Raw genomic sequence first — 20,712 nt, forward strand, 5'->3', positions numbered from 1 at the left:
TTCAAAGATGCATCTGGCCAGTGGCAGATTAAGTTTCCCTTTGGGCTGTTTTTGAACCATGGGACCCTTGCACAAGTTTGTTTTTTTTTTTTGGACCATGTATACATACATGTGTTCTTAGATGCACCATCCTGATTTTGTTAAAATATATTCCTTGTATAATGCAGCACCTTTTGTTGGAGTGTGTTTTAAATCTGTGGGTTTGAACAACATTTTTCCAGTAAGCAATTAAAAAAAATGTATGAAACAATAAGGACAACACTACCCATTAAAGAACACTTCATCCATGAAAGGCCACTCATACTTCTTTCATTATAATCCACAAATAGCAGTCAATATGGGTCTACTTCACATTGTCGTAAGCTGACAATATCGAGTATGATATTGTCGGCACAACAATATCGAAAATGAAGAACATTGTGCAAGTAAACGGAAATCTCCATAAGGGGAGATTTCCATTTACCTCAATGTAGTGTGGTCTCGGAGTTGGTATATTTAAATAGGGGGGCACACAGGGAGGCTTGCCCCCCTGCCTACGCCACTTAATTTTTTTTTGTTTTAATTTGTTTTTTTTTTACATTATTCAATGTATTACTTAATCGATCAATAAAGTTCGACCTTTATTGATTCAATTAAGTAAACTTTCAATAACATGATATAGATGCGTCAATATACACAATCTCTGCAGAAATAAAAGTCATCTGAATAATTCCACATTAAAGAGATCTATAACTAATGATGAGGTTGCTGCTAGCAAGCAACTTTACATTTCAGTGTCTAATGTACAACTGCAGTGTCTGCTGCTGCCCTTGAAGAATAAACTGTCTGTGTTACATTTAAAAAAAATTGGTAAGCTGGTAATATTGCAATAGGTATGTCTGTCAAGCTGGCAATAGGTTCAGAGTTACCAGGCATTTCATCCAAAGGAGGACACACACAGGATTCCAGCACCTCCAATCCCACTTAAAGGAGGCACTGCAATGAACTATCTGTATGTGGTGTATGAGCATAACCCATAGCCTTCTGCACCAAAGGCAAGTATGCTACCTATTGTGTTACTAACACTGCTTCAAGAATGTATAGCACACTAATGATGGCCATTTGCTAAACAAAACAGTTACACATTGAAAACAGATTTAGCATGAGCAACAGTAAACTTCTCTTCCCTCGAAACTCAACATTCCTTGAAAATGCACAGAGACTGAAAACTCCTTGAAGATGTGCAGAAGCTCAACAGTCCTTGAAAATGTTCAGAAACTCAACTTTGTAAATTAACAATCAGCATTCTTTGAAAATGCAGTAAAACTCAACAGTTCTTGCCGATGACAGTTTGGTAGCTGGTGTAGAGGATTTAGTCTCTAGGGTCCTGTGTTGAAGGTATAGGGTTTGAGACAGAATGAGCTAACAAGCCTGCCATTCCTAACTGGGGCACTTTATACAAATGCACACACCCACTCCACTAACCAATCATTTCAGGAATGATGCATTCACCCGGAATGGAATGGCAACAGCATTAATGCTCATTTCTTAAAAATAATGTTTACCGTTTCATTTTAAATGTGTGCATGTCTTCTGCTTAAGATGCACTTGTAGATGCTACTAAGAATGCACTCTGCATGTGTCCTTAATGAAGAAATGTAATGCATGCAAAGTGTGTTCTTAAAGAAGAAATATACGTTTTTGTGGCAGCTCCCTGGCCATTGGGCCCCACTTCCCAGCTAGTGGGCCCTAGATGACTGCCTTTGTCACCTAGTTCTGGATCTGGCTCTGATCTCTGGCAACATTAAATATCTCTCTCCTAGCCTCTTTCCTTACCAATTCTAGAAATGTATTTTCTATCTACCTAGCTTTCTCTGATCAAGTGCCTAGAGTTGTCTTATTCTATATACTGTATATAGCAATTGTGTTGTAATTTTTACTCAAATGTTCCATGTTACTCAAAACTTTTTTTTGTATTGCCCTGCTATAACTACCATTTTATATTGCACCATACTCTGCATTCGGTACTTTTCCATTATCAGGGCAACAGTTCTAACATGCTAGAAAGGCTTATTCTTGTAGCATTTTCTTGCTTATTCTGTTTCTTATAACATTTACATGTTTGAGTAGCAGAATAACTGTTTTATGCAAATATTACATAAAATATAGGCAATAATTTTACCCTAAAATATCAGGACATTTTCCATTTTTACAATTTTTTTGCAGGACACAACTCCCCAAAGAGGGACTGTCCCTCACAAAGTGGGACAGGTGGTAACCCTAAGCTCCTAAAGAGGAATAGTTGAGATGAAGTCCGCTACACAAAGACTCATTAACATTGACTGTTGATCCTTTCACATGGCAGCCCAAACCTTACAACATTTCTGATTAAATGACATAATTTACATTCAGTACAGTACATTCTCGTCTCTTCTGCGGAGTTGTACAGTCTATACAGGAAGAACTCTTTCACCTCTTTTTGTCATAGTAATAGTATGTAATGAATTACATTTTAAACAATACATAAAGCAATTTATATTGCGCGGCAAGAACAATTTTTCTACCTGCAGCTTTCTGAAATTAGTACTATTCACAAAACTTCAAATGCTCATTTCCACCTTCTATGATAAACTATATGCCGCCCGTATTTACAACTAATGTAATGTTACAGTTGTCATGGTGGCACCTGGTTTTATAAAACAGTTGTACACGATCGAAGTTCCATATATCTGAGTGGGAAAAAAATACATAATAGTGGTGTGGCCTGAATAGATATTGCCCTCTATCTCCAAAATGTGGGACATTTCTTCTCATAATGTGTAACCAATACTAACAGCTGAAATCAAGAAGCTCACAGGATGATTAAAACGTGTTACTGTATACTTATTACTTATAACTTTTCCCTGCATTAGAACTGTTGCCCTGATAACAGAAAAGTACCCTGTATTCTTTTACAAATGTTTTCCTTTCTTGCTGCATATCCTGGGCCAAGACTGAAATTGGTCAATTGTCATCAGTGCTCTACCAAGGTTAACAAATCTAAATAAGATAAAATAAATAAATTAGCAAATCCAGAAACTGTGTTTGGCAGGAATACCAAATGAATAACTAGCAGCATTGCAAGATATGTATAATAAAGGAAACTGAGGAATCCCATTTACCTCTCATTCTTAGGACATTAAAGCAAGGCATTCTGCTGACTGAGTAACCCATCACTGAATAAGAAACTACCTACACAGATTTTATCATGATTATTCAGTACAATCAACCAAATCCATTAATGCCATTCATATTCACATATGCTACAAATAAAGTAAACAATAACTGTTTAAAAGTGCTGGATATGAACATGAAAGTAAAATGTAAGTAGAACATTCATGGTTGAAATGTAACAATGAGCACCTCCAAAAACACACCAGCAGCAGAATAACTTACTCTGTAATTTTTCTGTCAGAGTGTTAGTCATCATAATATTTTTAAACACTATATAATATCAGTGACAGAAATTCTTGAAAGCACAGAACCAGCTCCAATTACATAGCCTTACCTTACTGATCCCCTATGTTACGCAACTCAAAATAATGTTTTTCAACATTTCTTTAAATTATGAAGAATACAAAAATACTAAGCATCAGATTACTGTTTCATAAAGTCCATTGCAGGATGTAATACTTAATCTGATAATAATAATTGTCTTCTAAAATGGTATCTTCATTTGTTCTTTATACATTTGAAAAATAGTAGCAGGTGGTTTACTACATAAAGGACTGAAAAAGAGAAAGTTCTGTCTTCCTTGTTTTTCAAAATAAACGGGGACAGTAAGTTATAAGGAGCATAGATGGGAAACCTGGGATAGGACTTCTTCACCTGATGCAAACAGATGCATCTAATACGAAACGTCTGCATCAAAATCGGCTTGAATCCTACTAGCTTTATGTTATGTAGTCTTTGGACTCTGAAGAACAGTGCAAACAGTTTAAGAATGAACAAAGTGATACAGTGTCTGGGCTTATAATACTCTTAACTTCTACCAAGAGGAGTCTTACAGAATCACAATTAATATATGAAACACTGCAGTTTTGTACATGTGTTAAGGGTGCTGGTGGGGGTATTTACAGTGAAGGCTGCAGTTTTGTACATATGTTAATGGTGCTGGTGGGGGTATTTACAGTGAAGGAAGAATGTAAAGAATTAAAAGACAGCATGGCAGAGTGCAACTGAGTGCTTCTACGGAAACTGCTTTCTGTAGTTAATGTCCAGTACTGTTTATTGACTGGATGAATGGGGTACTGCAGTAGGATAGCACACGTAATGATGAAGATGCATCAAAAATGCTGAATGGCATAACACTGATAACAAAAAGTCAAAAATTAAGTTTGACAAGACTGCAGTACAACAAGGATTGGTGTTTTCTCCTTTCCCCACTATAATGAAGTCTTGGAGATAGTATATAAAATTAACAGGGAGAGTGGGGGTTAGACCCCATATAATGGGGGGGGGGTACAGGGAGCCTCCCTGTACTGAATGTGAACCAATTTTTGGCATTTTGAGTTTCAACGTTTTGTGGTCACTGGGATGTTGTTCAGCATTTCAGCCATTCAATATTATAAATGTATTCCATAAGTATACCATGTATAATGACCATAAAGAGAGGATGTTTTATGTTACCTGCATAATCTACTGCTGGCAGCATGAGATACTTACTACAGATTTAAAAAGTAAAGACAGACTCAACAACTCTTGCAGTTTTAATGCAACTAAAGAACATTAGCAATAGCTCATAATGAGAGTCAGCAGACTGTCAGCATTTTAAAAACTGGAATATACATTCTGTACCAGTTAGATAACACAATATTCTTCTGCAGGACTCTCATCCAGTATCTGCACTGACTTCTCTATCTTGTCAGGTGTATTTTACTATAACTTGGTCTCCAGCTTAAGGCAAGATTGAATCGCCAAAAGATTGGACTCATACACCAAGTCCAAGATGCCATTTGTCATAATATTCCCTTTTCCCAGAGGTGTGGTGATTTCAGAGTTGGGTTGGTATATATAAGTTCGATGGTATGGGAGTTTTGCCCCCCACTCCCCAAAAATGTTGTTTTTTTTTTTGACTTGTCAGCATGTGACATTTTGAGCGTCAACATTTCAACAGGAAGCCTTTTAAAACATAACTAATAACTGTCACTTTTCACTACAGAATAAGACTGATAAACTGTAAACCACGATTAAAGGCAGTTCAGAAATTAAAAATGATACAGAAAGGTAAGGAGGCAATACTCAGTGTGCATAGACATGATTATGTGCCTAACAATATGAGATGTATGCTACATGTTGTAGGACACATGGCAGAATGACAGAAATTGCTTAATTGTAAAATATAGGAAAAACTGTACATTTTTCAGTCTACAGCTAGTATTATCTTAACTGACAAGCAGGAGGAAGCAACAGAAGAAGGGTGTTAGTGAAATAATCAACCTAGAGGCAGCAAGAGGCAGATTTGTTGAGTTGATAGTTAAGAATTTGTTAAAACTGCTGAAAGACCTCTTACAAATGAGTGGTAAAATTCTATACAGTCTTAGGCAGTTTCTGTTGTTATTTCAATAACAAAGCATCTGTTGTAAGCAAGTAGGCTTAACGGATTAGGCAATATGATAAAAGCCATGAAAATGCAAATTTCTTTGCATTTGCAAAGATATTCGCTGGATTTTTTTTTTGGTTTCTGCAATAACATTTTACATGGATTGACAGAAATATGGATCAATATATAAGACTAGCAACCCCTGCAGTAGTAACTAGAATTATGTCATACATTGTTTTTAATTTTGGACTTCCAAGATGACTGCACACTGATCAACAACTGATCAAGCTTTAGTTACACTCCCAATGTGAAAACAGACACTGAAAAATAACAATCAGTAAAATTGTCAACCTTGGTAAAATTCAGTTACTAGCTAGTAAGTGCACTGCCTAGATGCCATCAAAGAAGAAATGTAGAGAACATGATAGAAAATCAACCAAAAAAGGTGAAGAGAAAACACTGGAAAGAATTCTGCAGCTGTTCAGCAAAATGCAATTCAAGCTACAACTTTGGTACATGAAATGGCTTCCAGTAATTTAGAGGAAAACATATCTCAAATGTATTCAGAGCTGATTAAACTAAATGAAACACTGAAGGAATATATCAACTCAAATAACAAAAGGTTGGAAAAAATAAAATATGGTTTAACTAGCTATTCCATTGAACTGGTAAAACTGCAAAAAATCGCAGGTTGAAATAAAGAAAAAGCTGTCTGAGTATGAGGCTTCTCAAGAAGATCTGTTTCAAATAACAGTAGTTAAAAGACAGAGCACACAGAGAAAACTTGAGATTTTCTGCTTTACCAGAGAATGAAAAAAAGTGCATTGATTATATTATATGTAGGATTAAGATAATTTCTCTTATTTTCACAATGGTGGATATCTAGATTAATGCCCTCGCTTAGGCTATAAATAAATGATTTTTGTAAGCAAGTAGGCTTAACGGATTAGACAATATGATAAAAGCCATGAAAATGCAAATTTCTTTGCATTTGCAAAGATATTCGCTGGATTTTTTTTTTCCATTAGCAAATATTCTAAGTGGGAGTCAGGAATTCCACAACTAAAAGCAGCTGCTCATTCAAGTCTGAGTGAAATTTATAACGATTCCTTCTTGTATCTGCAGAGATATTAGATTTGTTCTCATTGTTAACTACTTTTATTTGGAGATGCGCTGTCTGCAGGAGCAAGCTATTATTAATCTTGAGAATTCTGAACATTTTTTGGTGAGGAAATGCAAAATTTAAAAGTACGACAAGCAGTTCAGTGAAAAATAAAATCTGAAATTATGGGAAGTGAATAAGAGATTACAGCCTGCCAAGAAGCCTTAATACCTGTGAGCTTGCAATACTTTAGTGCATTCACTAGACCAGTGTACACTTTGGTTTTATTTAAAGATAACCAGTGCATTTTATTTTTCCTTAGGACTAAAAGATGTTATTTTTTGAAAGTATACAAGCTGTTTTTCACATCTGGAAAGCAAATACAGATAAGAAAAGAACAGGCAGCAATCAGTGTAAGTGAAAACACACTCTGTAACATGTGCTTTAGCATAATAACCTTAATTTTAGGTTAAGTAATGTATTGTGAGTGCAGCTGTTGATTTGGGCAAATTGTTCCTATATGGGGGTTACACTTCATTTGTTGAAATTGTACATAGTTTTGTACATTTGTTCTAAGTTAGTAGAGGACAGGGTTGTTCTTAAAATGCATTTATTTATTTATTCTTTGTATGAAGGTTTCCATTAAAGCAAAAAGTCTTAGAAAATGTCAAATAGATTCAAATTGAGATGAAAAGAAAGAACTGTATAAAGGATTACCCTGCTAGTGTGTGCACATAGGACAAAGGTTGTAAATACACATTCCCAACAAATGTCATGTGTAACAGGTAGGAAAAATAGACTTAAATAACAGCTATGCTATCCATACTATCTTGGAATGTAAATAGTCTTACAGGTACAGGCAAAAACGAAAAAGCACTGAACTCTATTAAGAAATGCAGACTGCAAATAGTAGTGCTGCAGGAGACACATTTGGAAAGAAATCAGCATATGAATTTGACAAAGTAAGTTTTTCAGGATGGATATTCAACAGAATGTCAGGGACAATGGAAACATGGAATAATAATACTGATTGGTAAAAAGGCTCTATTAGTGATAGAAGAAGGAAAAAATACAATAATGGTAGATTTGTGGTAGTAAGGGACTATTGGCAAGGGAGGAGGAGGATTACAAAGGCAAATATTTATATCCACCAAAAACTGCTATTATGGAGATTAAGAAAATTTGGGAATAAATTATCAGCTTTCAGCAGGGAATATTACTTATACAGAGGAATGGAACTTGGTTTGCAATAGTGAATATGCATCAAGACACCCTAGAAGGGAAAATAGACCAAACAATGATACATTTCTGAAAAAAAAAATAAAAAAATAATAAAATATATATATATATATATATATATATATATATATATATATAGTTTACTATCAAATGGTTGAAAGGCCAATGGTTGAAAGTAACACACCTGAATAACATATATGTGAAAATCCTTTATTTGACTGTCATAAACACCCATTCAGAATGTTGAAACAATAATGCAATTCGAATAAATGAACTTGAGCTCTTCATTGTCATCACTGAAAGCCCAAATCACCAAAAACTCATTTTGCCGAATTTCTTTTTGTCCAAACATGGTAGTGGCAGTGTATATGCCCTTTTCCCCACTGTAGTGTGATCCTGAAGTTAGAATATATAGTTGAGGGGTATCGGAGTAAGTAAGTAGTGTTTAATCACACTGGGCTTGGTTTGGTGGAAGTTTTTTTTGCAAAAGGTGGAAAAATGTTGAAAATGGTTGAAAATGTTGAAACATTTTGATTTTCAACATTTTGAATGCTTTCACTTTATGAATTTTGATAATATGATTGTACATTATGATAGCTTTACATTTTGAACTTCAAACATTTAATAGTAAACCTATATATGTATGTATATATATATATATATATATATATATATATATATATATATATATATAAAATCAAAATATTTGGTTTGGAAGACAAAAACTAAGTAGCAGGAACTAGGACAGAATTTGTATATTATTCCCCAAGGTTCAATAACTTGGCTAGACAGGACAGAAATTCTATTTCACAGAAACATGGGCATTTAACTGAAAGCTTTGACACACATCCAATAGCTATTTTGAATCAGTTAAAAACTGAGATAAAATGCAGGGTAATTAACTAAAAATGAGGCACAGGTGCTTTTCCACCTACCTACTAAAAAGATTACAATTCAATGAATGGGTAGTGGAAATTATTAAAGAGTTAGTAAGGAAGATAAAAGCTTCTTCTGAAGAAATAGCTAGTGAGTGGGATAAAATGAAAATGAGATTAAAATAGGGTAGAAACAAAAGAGAAAGAGATTTGATTAAGAAGTAATATGAATTATTTAAAGAGGCAGAATAATGTTAAACTATTGCAGAATAGGGGAATTCTCACCAAACAAGAAAAGGTGCAAAAGCAGAGTGCTAAAGAAAAAATAAGGGAATATTTGGATAATATGCATAAGTTTAGAAAGACTGTTTTTAAACAATTATTTTTATAACAACTTCAAAGCACAAAAAACATTTAGTAAAATAACTTAGGTAACAGAAACTAGAAAGGATTGTTGCTACACTTAGGGAGCCTATAAAAAGAAAAATAACCAGAGATTTTTATAAAGATATTGGAGGTATTTTGCAAATTTTATGAAAATTTGTATAAAGCAGAGAAATTTGGAAATCAAGAAAGAGCACAAATAGAAATAGTTATGGAAGACTTAATTATGCCAAGGTTTGAGGTAGAGAAGACTCAACTAATAGTTAAGATATGAGGAGATTAGACAAAAATGATGATATATAATCAATCTGCTGGAAAGTCTACATGAACAGATGGTGTTCCTGCAGAAGTGCAGAATTTTAGATGCTAGGAGGGGAGAAAATAATATATATATATATATATATATATATATATATATATATATATATATATATATATATATATATCTTTTTTTTTGTTTGTTTAATGGTATTTTAAAAGGGGAGAGGGAACACAAACATCTTGGAAGAATGCTGTGGTGGATTTATTACCTAATAATAGTAAATATCCATCAAACCTGACTTTATATAGACCAGGTTTCAATTATAAGCCATGATTAAAAAGTGCTTATGTCTATACCAGGTAAAAAAGAATGGCAAAAGTATTGCCAAAAGTGATATATATATATGGATCTGTTTGGTTTTGTTGAATTAGGGCAAACATTTGACAGCATTAATATAAAGTATAGTTGTGTAAGTAAACTTACCATAATAGTAGGTGTTCAAATGTTCACTGCTGCACTAGCCATAGCTACATGGGTTATATCCTGCAAAGGATATAACATCCAGATAGCTTCTAAAGTTTCAGGGTACTTTCCATGTGCCCAAACTGTCAGGCAGCTCATGTTCAGCAGAATGGAAGACATGTTTGGGTGGCAAGACTTTCAGAGATTTTCTGCCAACATAAGAGGGGGGATGATCCCTGAAAGGACAACTAAAAATAAATGTCCATATTCTGACATAAAAAACACACCAAAAAACAAGAGAGCTGGAGGAAGGGAGTGGCTACTGCAGAAGCAATAATTTGCACATCGACTTTTATGGTAAGTTTACTTACACAACTGTGCTATGTTCATCATATTGATCAATACTGCAGTAAATTACACTATATGGCTAGATTATTTATTTTATTTATTTATTTCCAGTTTGATAACTGGGCTGGCCCATTGGGCTCAAGGAGCCCGTTTTCAGTGGAGGCCCGGAGAGAAAAACTCCAAAATTACAAAGATACAATAAAAATACAATAAAAATATGATAAAAAATACAAAAAATGCAGTTATGAATAATCCTAGTATTATATAATATTTTAAACAAAATTGTAAGATGATACAGTGAGATTATCCTAGCTTACTGCATTTCGGAGGTGGAAGAAGAATCCAGGAGCCCCTGGAGAATGGTCCTACCAAAACCTGACTTTTACTTAGACATGAAATCAAGTTTGTATTGCTTTGTAAAAATATGTACAGAGTACCAAGTATCAGCTTCTCAAATACTTCTCAGGTTCATAGGAGGTTAATAGGCTAATGGCCCTATGGCCTTTACAAGCCTAACCATGCTATACCTGTGTTCCCTAATTGGCCTTTGTTAGATAGTCATTATTTGAAGAATGAGTCTGTGATCAGCACCGACTGCTCCTGTCCCTGCGGAACATAGGTGCCACCCCTGGTGTGAATTTATGGTCGTCCATACAGTTGTCTAGGTTATGCTTGAATAGGGTTATAGAGGAACTCTGCTTCATGTGAATTTGGAGTTTATTTCAGAGAAGCAACAATCTCTGGGAGATATATCTGTGTCTCCAGTATGTTCTGTTAACATCACAGGCTAGACTGAGATCACTGGAGTGAGTGACTCTTGTCCTATTTGATTTGCAGATGTTCAGCATTTCCTTTAGGGCAGGGTCAAAGACTGCTCTGTAGGTGAGGCACAAGTCACCTCTCAACAGCCTGTAGGATACAAAGTACAGTGACAGTGCTTTCAGTCTTTCCATGTAGGTCATGTTTTGGAGGCCCTGAATTTCTTTGTTGAGAAACCTCTGTGGTCTCTTTAGCTGCTGCAGGTGTCTGTTGAGGTACATGCAAATGGAATGTTGTACTCTATTTGAGGTTTGATGAGGGTCGAGTAGAGAGGAGTAATAACATCCTTAGTCTTGGATGCAATGTCATTACTTATGAGATGTACAAAGTAGAAGGCTTTCCTTACCACTGTGGACACATGGTGATCAAAGTTTAGATTGCTATCAACCTGTGTTCCCAAATCTCGTACCACTGGGTTTGAGCTTAGGGAGGTGCTGTCAATATTGTAATTCACAGGGACTTCCTCTTTGACAATGCAGATAATAATGCACATTTTTGCATTTAGTTTCAGTCTGTGGCTTTGCCACCAATCATTTGTTTCTGTAAGCCCCTCTTGTAATATTTTAACATCATCTGGGGACTTATTGATTGCTCCCAGTTTGCAATCATCAGTGAACTTGGTAAACCACAGGCTATGTACTTTTACCTGGATGTCTGAGAAATAGATTCCAAACAGTAGAGGGCCCAGCATAGATCCTTGTGGTACGCCACTTTTAACTGGTCTACTAGTAGAGGTGGAATCCCCAACTTTGACAGTATTATTCTGTCTGTGAGACAGTTGGCTACCTAGCTATTGATGTATAGGTTAATCCCCAGCTGGAAGAATTTCTCAATGATACCTGAGTGGGGGGAATTGTGTCATAACCCTTGGCTAAGTCAATATAAGCAGTACAAACTGTTTTGCCTTCATCCAAGGCTTTGGTGACATTCTCAAAGAAATCTACCAGCTTCACTAAACAAGATCTACCACTAATGAAGCCAAACTGGGCTGGGTCAAGAGTTCAAAAGTCACCTATGTCCTCATTGATAAGGTCCATGATGATTCTTTCCATGACCTTGCACAGGCTGGTTAAGCTTATAGGTATATAGTTTCCAGGGCAGTTGATGAACACCCTTTGTGCAAGGGGATTACTGTTGCTGTTCTCCACTCTGCTGGAACAAAGCCAGTGCCCAGGCTAAGGTTGAAGAGAGTGCCAAGTGGTTCTGCTAGGTCTTGTTTTAGACTGTTTAGTAAGCAGCCTGGGATGTTATCTAGTCCCATAGAAGCTGTGTTTTTGGCCTCAGAGAGTGTGAATATGACCTACTCTTTGGAGATACTAGGTAGAGGACTGGTGTCAGTTATGCTTTGAGGAGTGGTTGTTGGGAAAGAATACCATTCACTATAAGTTCAGTACATAGTTAGGCATTCTGTTTTAGATTTCAGACATAGCTAAAGAGTTCCTTATGATTACCCTTAGCTAGGGATGCTAGTTTAGCTTCGTAACTAGCTTTAGAAGACCTTACAAGATATCTGATTTGCTTGTTCAAGCTGTGGAGGGTGCTCTTCTGCTGAGTGGCTTCCCTCTTGTTATTAGACATTAGTTTCTTCCCTTTTTTACATAACCTATTTATACTTGAGGTCTACCAGGGTGATCTGTTTTTTTTAGGAGACCTGATTTTGATCAAGTCAGGTACAGCTCAGTCTATACAGTTGTTTAGGTGGTTATACAGGGCATTTGTGTACCTGTCTGCATTGGAATCTTTGATGGCTGAGTTAGCAGGGGCTTTTAAACTTTTTATACCATTGCCTAACAGGCTAAAGTTTGCTTTGAAGGAATTGTTCAGTTTTTTTGCTCCTGTGGGAGTGTCAGGTCTGATCACTACTTCAAATGGCACAGATTTATGGTCTGACCTTAGCAGGGAGGGAAACACACAGGGAGTAGTGTAGTGACACCCCATGTTGGTGAGTACTAAGTCTAGGACATTTGAGCCCTTTGTGGGAGTGCAGACTAGCTGTTCCATGGCATTTGTAGTGACAAAGTCCAGGAACCTCAGGGTGAGCATATTTGTGTTCATCTATGTCTCCTAATTGATGGAATGATAGTTGAAGCCTCCCATGGCCGAAGTGTTTGACTGTATATTAAGTGACTCTAGTAATCCCAGATTGGCAGTGTGTTTCCCTTCATTCTTGGTGGGGGACCTGTAACTAGAAATGATGTGGTAGGGTGCTTTACCTTTAGTTAGTTGGACCTGGAGTAGCTCAGGAGAGTCATACTGTTTAACCACTCTGGAGGTGTATTGCCTTTAATGAAGATGGATACACCTCCATCCTTGATTCTTTTATACTCATTTTATGGTCTGAATCTGTGAAAGGAATTGTAGCCTTGCACAACCGGGGTGCTCTTTGTGGTCTTGAAGCATGTCTCAGTGGCTGCACAGATGTCAGCATCTTCCAAAGTGAAGAATGCTTCCTGTTTATGCTCCTAGAATTAAGCAGCATAACCTTGAGTTTGTCTCGACTGGATTTCTTTATATTGGAAATTTTGTTGTTTTGACATTGCCTAAAAAAAGGTATTATGGGGAATTCAAGTGCCTTTGCCAGTTTTCAAAAGCCTAGAGGAGACAGGTGACAACAATTTTTGGCAAACACCATTGTCTGTCAACCATGTCTTCCAAGGCTGGCAGATACTAGATCCCCTAGGACTGACACCAGAAGCTAAGCCAATTGTTGAAGTCAATAATTTTTTGTCTGTGTTGAGGCATCATTCTGGGTGAAGGTAGAATGCTGCTTAGGGCTAGGGATATACCTGTCTGGGATGCATAATCTGAGAGTTCAATGATGTCTCTCTTCATATAGTCCAGCGTTATGTAGTTCTCAAGTCATTCACCCTAACATGCACTATGACAGAGTCATAACAGTAATTTTTGTTGAGTGACTTAAGTGCATGTGTGACTTGATGGATCCTAGCACCTGGCAGACAGCTGACCGTGACCTTCTCCTTGTCCATCCTGGTGAGGGGGACACCAAACAAATCTTTATTCACCACAAGTAAGCGCTTTCGTCTGGTGAGCGTCACCAGACTTCTTCAGACAAAGTAAACCATACAACATTAAACTTATATACCCACCAAAATTGAATCAATTAGTCAATTTAAAAAAAAAAAACATTGCAATCAATTAAATGTTTTAAACAGACACAGCCCTAAAAGGAAAAAAACTTCTCTAATAGACTAGTAAACAACAATTAAGTACATTTCATTAGTCATATTCAAAGTGCCTAAAAGGCAGCAACATATAAGAACAAGTTAAAAAAAAAATATATATATATATATAATAAGAATAAAAAACTTTCGAAAAGTACATCATTATTTTAGGAAAAATACATTAAATATATTCACACTGGTGTATATGCTAAAACCTTATTATTATATACATTTAATAAATAATTACTTACTTTCATCTATCAAAGACTTTTAATTTAAGCCTACTAGAAATGGATGTTACATCATTAAGTCCTGGTGGAGAATAAGCATTTAAAAAGACTTGCCACCAGGCTTCCTTCTCTTCAAGATGTAGTTTCCAAGGCCACCCCTAGCTTCACACTTCATCTGTTGATTTATTTGTTTTTTGGACTCCCTGTTTGACTTTTTCTTTTCTGTTACTAAAGACTACATTGTTAGTGTGATGTTTTCCATTGAGATATTTTTGTCTTTTTGCCAGTGCTGAAGCCATTTTAATTAAAATATAGCTATTTCATAAAAGTTCTCTCATGAACTTTATTAGTCATAACTATTTTGTTGGCTCTATTCATGAATTGACTTGCATGCTATAAAGTCACAGTTCACCAGAAAATGCATGTTGCCACATATTTACATCTAGATATACACTCTATAAAGTAATCATAATTAGTATCAATTATCACTGCAGATCATATCAGAGTGCACTCTATAGCTCAAAAGTGCAAAATGAGCAGCTATGTAATTTCTTGTTTAGTACCACTGCAAAAAAATGTTTCTTAGGATCCTATTTATCTGTCTCTCTCTCTCTCTCTCTGCTATATTCTGGTGACAATGGTGATTCTGATACTGAACTGGAACCACCTTCTTGTGTTATTCAGACTATGCAGAACTTCTCATATCACCTTCCAGACCAGACTTGAAGACACAATCTAAACAGACTGAGATCATATTTTAATCTAAATGAAATGAGACTATATTATAAAATCTTTGAATTTCATGCCTTAGTGTCAAATATCCATCCAAGTGCTAACAGTTTTAGAAACCTTTCTAAAACTTTGTATAACTAAGTAAGAAATTAACATTCCTTTATAAGCTATATATCAAAGTAATCATGCAGACAAAAAGGCAAAAGGATTTGAAGTTTTGGTCCACACCTGCCTTAGGTCATATTTATCATTAAACCAACCAGCAGACATACTCTGAGGAGAGGGCTTTCTCATTTCAATTCAAGCATGTCATCAAAAATCCCTCAGTGAATGATGTATTTATGTCAGACCAGAGCTTGCCTCATTGTTATTGTCCCATATAGGCATATGGGTTGTGGAAAACATGGCCTGGGTGCTAAAGAAACTAGTTCAGTCCCAGATGAAAATATGATAATTTCTAATAGCAATGTACTGGGTTTCTCTTAGGTGAACTTGAAAACCACTTACATAAACATAATTACTTGCGCATAGTACAATGGATTGTAGCAAGAAATTCTATCAACATTATTACGCGTGGTACGCTTCCAACCATCTAAAGCAACCATCTACCTACTAAAGCAATAAAGAGATATAAATACCCCCAATCAACCACAGTATTAGCTGTCATTAGAACAGAGACTTGTCTCACATGCATTGTCAGTATTAAACTTCTCTACTTTATTTTCTCGTATATCAGCCACAGAATTAAGAATACAATATAGTATGTTGCAGAATTGTACATACAACTTCCCTAGCCTGAATTTTTTTGTTTAAGCAAATGCTACATGAGTTTTTAAGAATGTTTGTATAAGTATATATACAGGTAGCCTAAACTAATATTCATATAAATATTACATATCTACTGCCATTGATCTTGCCTTCGATCTTCACTCTTTTCCTTCATTATCTCAGAATATCAATAGCTTTTTTATGTTAATATCTATGCAGTATCTTCCATATGAATGGATACTCAAGCCAAAGTTCTCTTACCTTAAAAAGATATACAAAATGGTGCACACACACACACACACACACACACACACACACACACACACACACACGCTCACACACACACACACACACACACACACACACACACACACACACACACACACATATGTCTATATATCTATATCTATCTCTCTATATTATGTATAGATATTACATATAGATATAAATATTAATTAATGAATAAACACCAAGTAAGTCCTCAGTGAGGTATATAAAAGGTGAAGCATTAGCAGAATATGTTACTTAACAAATGGTTATCATAATCCTTGTGGGATCTTATTTTATCAACTTGTGCATTACTCTCAACCTCTTTGAGCAAGAAAAGTGAACAATGTCAAAAATAATGGGGTCACAAATGTCTTGATTCAGGGACAGATTTTTAACATTGCTAGAACAGCAGGTTTTGCATTAGCTTGCATTTTCTGAAAGATGTAAAGTCTGAAACTCAAGTGTCTGTCATTATTTAATTAGCTCAATCCTCAATGATTTCCCAGAAAGCCACAAATTGTATGAGGAACAGACCAAAAATATGACAGCTGAGAGCTATACTGGTATGTTTCAGCCATGTAAGGGTTTTTGTCAATGTTCTTATCCACTGATTGGTTTCTGCTTACTCCAAAGCTAGTGTTAAGATGTGGAAAACAACAATTACCATGTGTACTTTTTGACAGAATTCTGCATTTTTCTATAACAGAATTCTGCATTCTAGTTGTTCTAACACAGAAGCTTACCATGGCAGTTTATGAAGGGTGTGGACTTTAAGAAGGGATGAAAACGAAGACTGATTCAGCATTGTGTCTGGTACAGTGTTGGGAAGAAGTTTTCATCATGGCAATCAGCTAGTAAACCAAAGTTACTGGAATGAGAGTGATGTAAGAGATGAGTCTAATTCTAATTATGGGTGTGAATAACACCACTGGTGATTTTTTTAAAAACTATAGACAATCCATTTTATAAGACATTATTGACAAATGGTGTTTTCACCAATTTGGGTTTAAACAATGGCACTGCAGGTTTTAATGAATCTGATGCTTGTAAGAAGGTCATTTTTCTTTTAGAAAAATTAATTTACAAATATAAGACATGTTAGTATGAAATGTTCTATCTGCAGGAATGCATCAGGGTCAAACAGGTGCCATTTGGTTTAAGAATATTTAAGTTTCCCAGTGATGTAAATGTGAATGACAAAAACTTTATGGTGAATTGGTGAAACTATTTAATGACACTGAGGTTACTGTAATGAAGTTACTTGTGGAAGACTACCGAGTTAAAGTCCACCACTTAGAAGAAGAAATTTGGTTATTGGATGACAATATAAAGAAATATAATTTCTTTGCACAGCATAGCACTTTATATGTTGGTATTACTGTTAAAATCAATAGATTAGTTTCAACAATTATTAATAGATAATGGGGGAAGCTTCAGAGAGTCAAAGAGGCTTATCAAGCTGGGACAGCTTATTTAAAGAAGGAGAAATGAGCTGTCATCAATAAAGTGAACAGAAGACGGGTTGGACTAGGAGTTCCAATCATAGAAAATAACAATACAAACAATAATTTTGATCAAGGAACATTTGATCAGGGCCTGGTCTCCACAAAAAATCAAACCCATGATTTACTCCCCACTACTGTCACCACCCCCTTTTATTTTGAATCCTCCCATTTCAGCAAGGACTCAAATGTGGCAACCCAAAGTTTGCCTAAAAAGAAAGACGTCTGTTTTCCTATTCGTGTAAAAAAGAGCTCTTCACTGACTCTAGTCAAATGCAACCTAGATAATTGGATGGGCGACCACAAATTTTCCCGGGATGGTACCCATGTTCCTCACGGACAGGGGTAGCCAGTGTTGATCACAGACCCACTCTGTGCATAAATTCATTCTGCAAACTACCCAGAAAAGAACAAATGGTGATACTCTGGGTTAACATGGCTAGGCTTGTAAAGACTCCAGGGCTGATAGCCTAGTAACCTCCTAAAGAAGGAAGAAACAAAACTGCGGTTTAAACACTGTGAACTTAAGCAATATGGTTTTAAATTATGATCATATCTCTGCTTTTGGAAAAGGCTTTTCTTTCATCACCACCCAGCCTGCCAGTATTACTAACGTGGCAGTGGATTTGAAACTATACATTTGAAAGTTAAATTTACAATATTTATTACATGACATTCCCCAATTTAAAAATGAAAATAAAAAAAAAATCCTTCACCAGAAGTACTTTCAACATCACCCAGCCTCCACAATACTTTGCAAGTCTTCCATGATGGGTGTGAGGAAGGCTTGTGTAAGAGGTTGGGAAGGAGAATTAAATTTCAAAATTTGTAATTCAAAGAAAGAAAAAGTAGAGTGCTGGTCATTATGAATACCAGTAATTACAAGCTGGTCTTGAATAATGTATTGAATGACCAGAGGTGTAATGAAGAGACAACTGTAGACATAATTCGAAAGAAGTTCTCCAACAATGACATCAAGTTGTTTGACTTATTATCAAAGGGTGACATTGATCATAAATTGTACACTTTTCTTAAAGTTGACCAATGAAAAATGGCCAAAATATTTATGATCGAGAAGATCCACAAAAACAGGATCAATCCACCATTCTGACCAGTTGTGGCTACAGATTTTTATAAGACTGGTTCAAAGCTCCAGATAGCACCCATTCATACCACACCTTTTGGCCACCTAACCCAGAACAAAGCACTAAAGGTGGAGGTGTGTCCATATTCATTAAGGATATCCACACCTCCAGGCTAGTTGCACAGCATAATGCATCCGAGATTATCCAAGTGCAACTAACTCTGGGCAAGACCGCAATCCAAATTGTAGCTTGCTACAGACCCCCCACCATGCCCCAGGATTCACACTCCTCATTTCTTGATACAGTGGAAAGTATTAGGGTACAACCCAACACCCTAATAATGGGCGATTTCAACTACCCCACCATTAACTGGGAAAACTACTCATGTACCAACTCTTTTGCTCAACGTTTTCTAGAATTCATAAATTCCAACACCTTGGATCAACTTATTCACACCCCCACCAGGGGCAGCAGTATCCTAGACCTGGTCATTACCAACATGGGAAACTGGTGTTCCACACCAGAGGTCAATTCCTCGTTGGTCAGATCCGACCACAAGCTAATCAGCCTAGACATCCACATCCCACCCCACCCCCGATTAGGGAAACCATCGTAAAAAACTTCTCCAAAGCCAATTTGACACTTCTTAAGACAGAATTGGCAAACTTCATGACACCCATGCAGATGGACAATAGAGGTATGACTGCCGAAACCTACACAAATGCACTTTATAAGCACTTATATGAGTGCATGGGTCATGCTATCCCTAATAGAACCAAGATGTTATCCTCCAAAAAAAGGAAGCCAATCTGGTGGTCCTCTGCCATAAACAAACTCTACAACAGAAGAAAGAAACTGTTGCAAAAAATAGTAAATTCCCATGACTGGAGGAACACCCTGGTCAACCTCAGTAAGAAGCTGAGATCCCTCATAAAATCCTCCAAAGCTAGTTACGAAAACAAAATTGCCACTGACTCTAAAGACAACCACAAAGCATTCTATAGCTATGTCAAGAATCTAAATGGGAACACTCAGATCTGCTCTGAGTTACAGCACAATGGCACTAAATATACAAAACCAACTGATATTGCCATCATCCTAGCAAATAGGTTCAGTGCTAACTTTACCCCCCTCTCACCCCCTAGAGGGCCCATCTCTATACCGGAAGAATGCAAAGTTCCTATAATCATGGCTGCACAGGTAAAAAACACATTCCCCAAAGCCAAGAACACAGCATCCATGGGACCTGACAATATCCCAGGCTGCGTTCTACATGAACTATAGAATGAACTGGCACCCTACCTAAGTACCATGTTCAATCATAGCCTTACCTCAGGCTTTGTACCCACTGAATGGCACACCGTGATGGTTATCCCACTCCACAAAGGGGGAGCCATGACGGACCCCAGGAACTACCGCCCCATTATCCTGACGAGCCTGGTCTGCAAGACCATGGAACGTATCATCATGGAACTCATAAACAAAGACATTGGTAATCTCCAAACTCTGGACCCTACACAATTTGGATTTGTAAAAGGCAGATCATGTCTCCTAAACCTGATTGACATCTTTGCAGCAGTCACCAAAGCCATAGATGAGGGTAAAATGGTTCACACAGCTTATCTAGATCTCGCCAAGGCTTTCGACACCATCCCCCACTCTGGAATTATAGATAAGCTCACTAAACTAGGTATAAATCTCTATGTCACAAGATGGGTTTCCAACTGGCTCATGGACAGACCCACACTGTGAAAGTAGTGGATTCCAAATCCGACATCAGACCAGTGACAAGTGGAGTACCACAGGGTTCAGTCCTGGGTCCTCTCCTGTTTGGTATCTACTTCTCTGAAGTGCAGGCCAACACAGAAGGTCTTTGGCTAACAAAGTTTGCA

The 20,712-nt window shown here is 36.5% G+C and overlaps 1 protein-coding gene across 1 annotated transcript in view; it reads right to left on the reverse strand.

Annotated features, from left to right (window-relative positions):
* LOC122815696 (mucin-19-like) overlaps positions 1-20,712 on the reverse strand; it is a 1,162,279-nt gene that overhangs the window by 1,025,019 nt on the left and 116,548 nt on the right. The gene's annotated exons all lie outside the window — the stretch shown is intronic.

The sequence above is a fragment of the Protopterus annectens genome, chromosome 11.part0, assembly GCF_019279795.1.
Source record: "Protopterus annectens isolate FY-2018-M chromosome 11.part0, PAN1.0, whole genome shotgun sequence".
Lineage (NCBI taxonomy): Eukaryota > Metazoa > Chordata > Ceratodontiformes > Protopteridae > Protopterus > Protopterus annectens.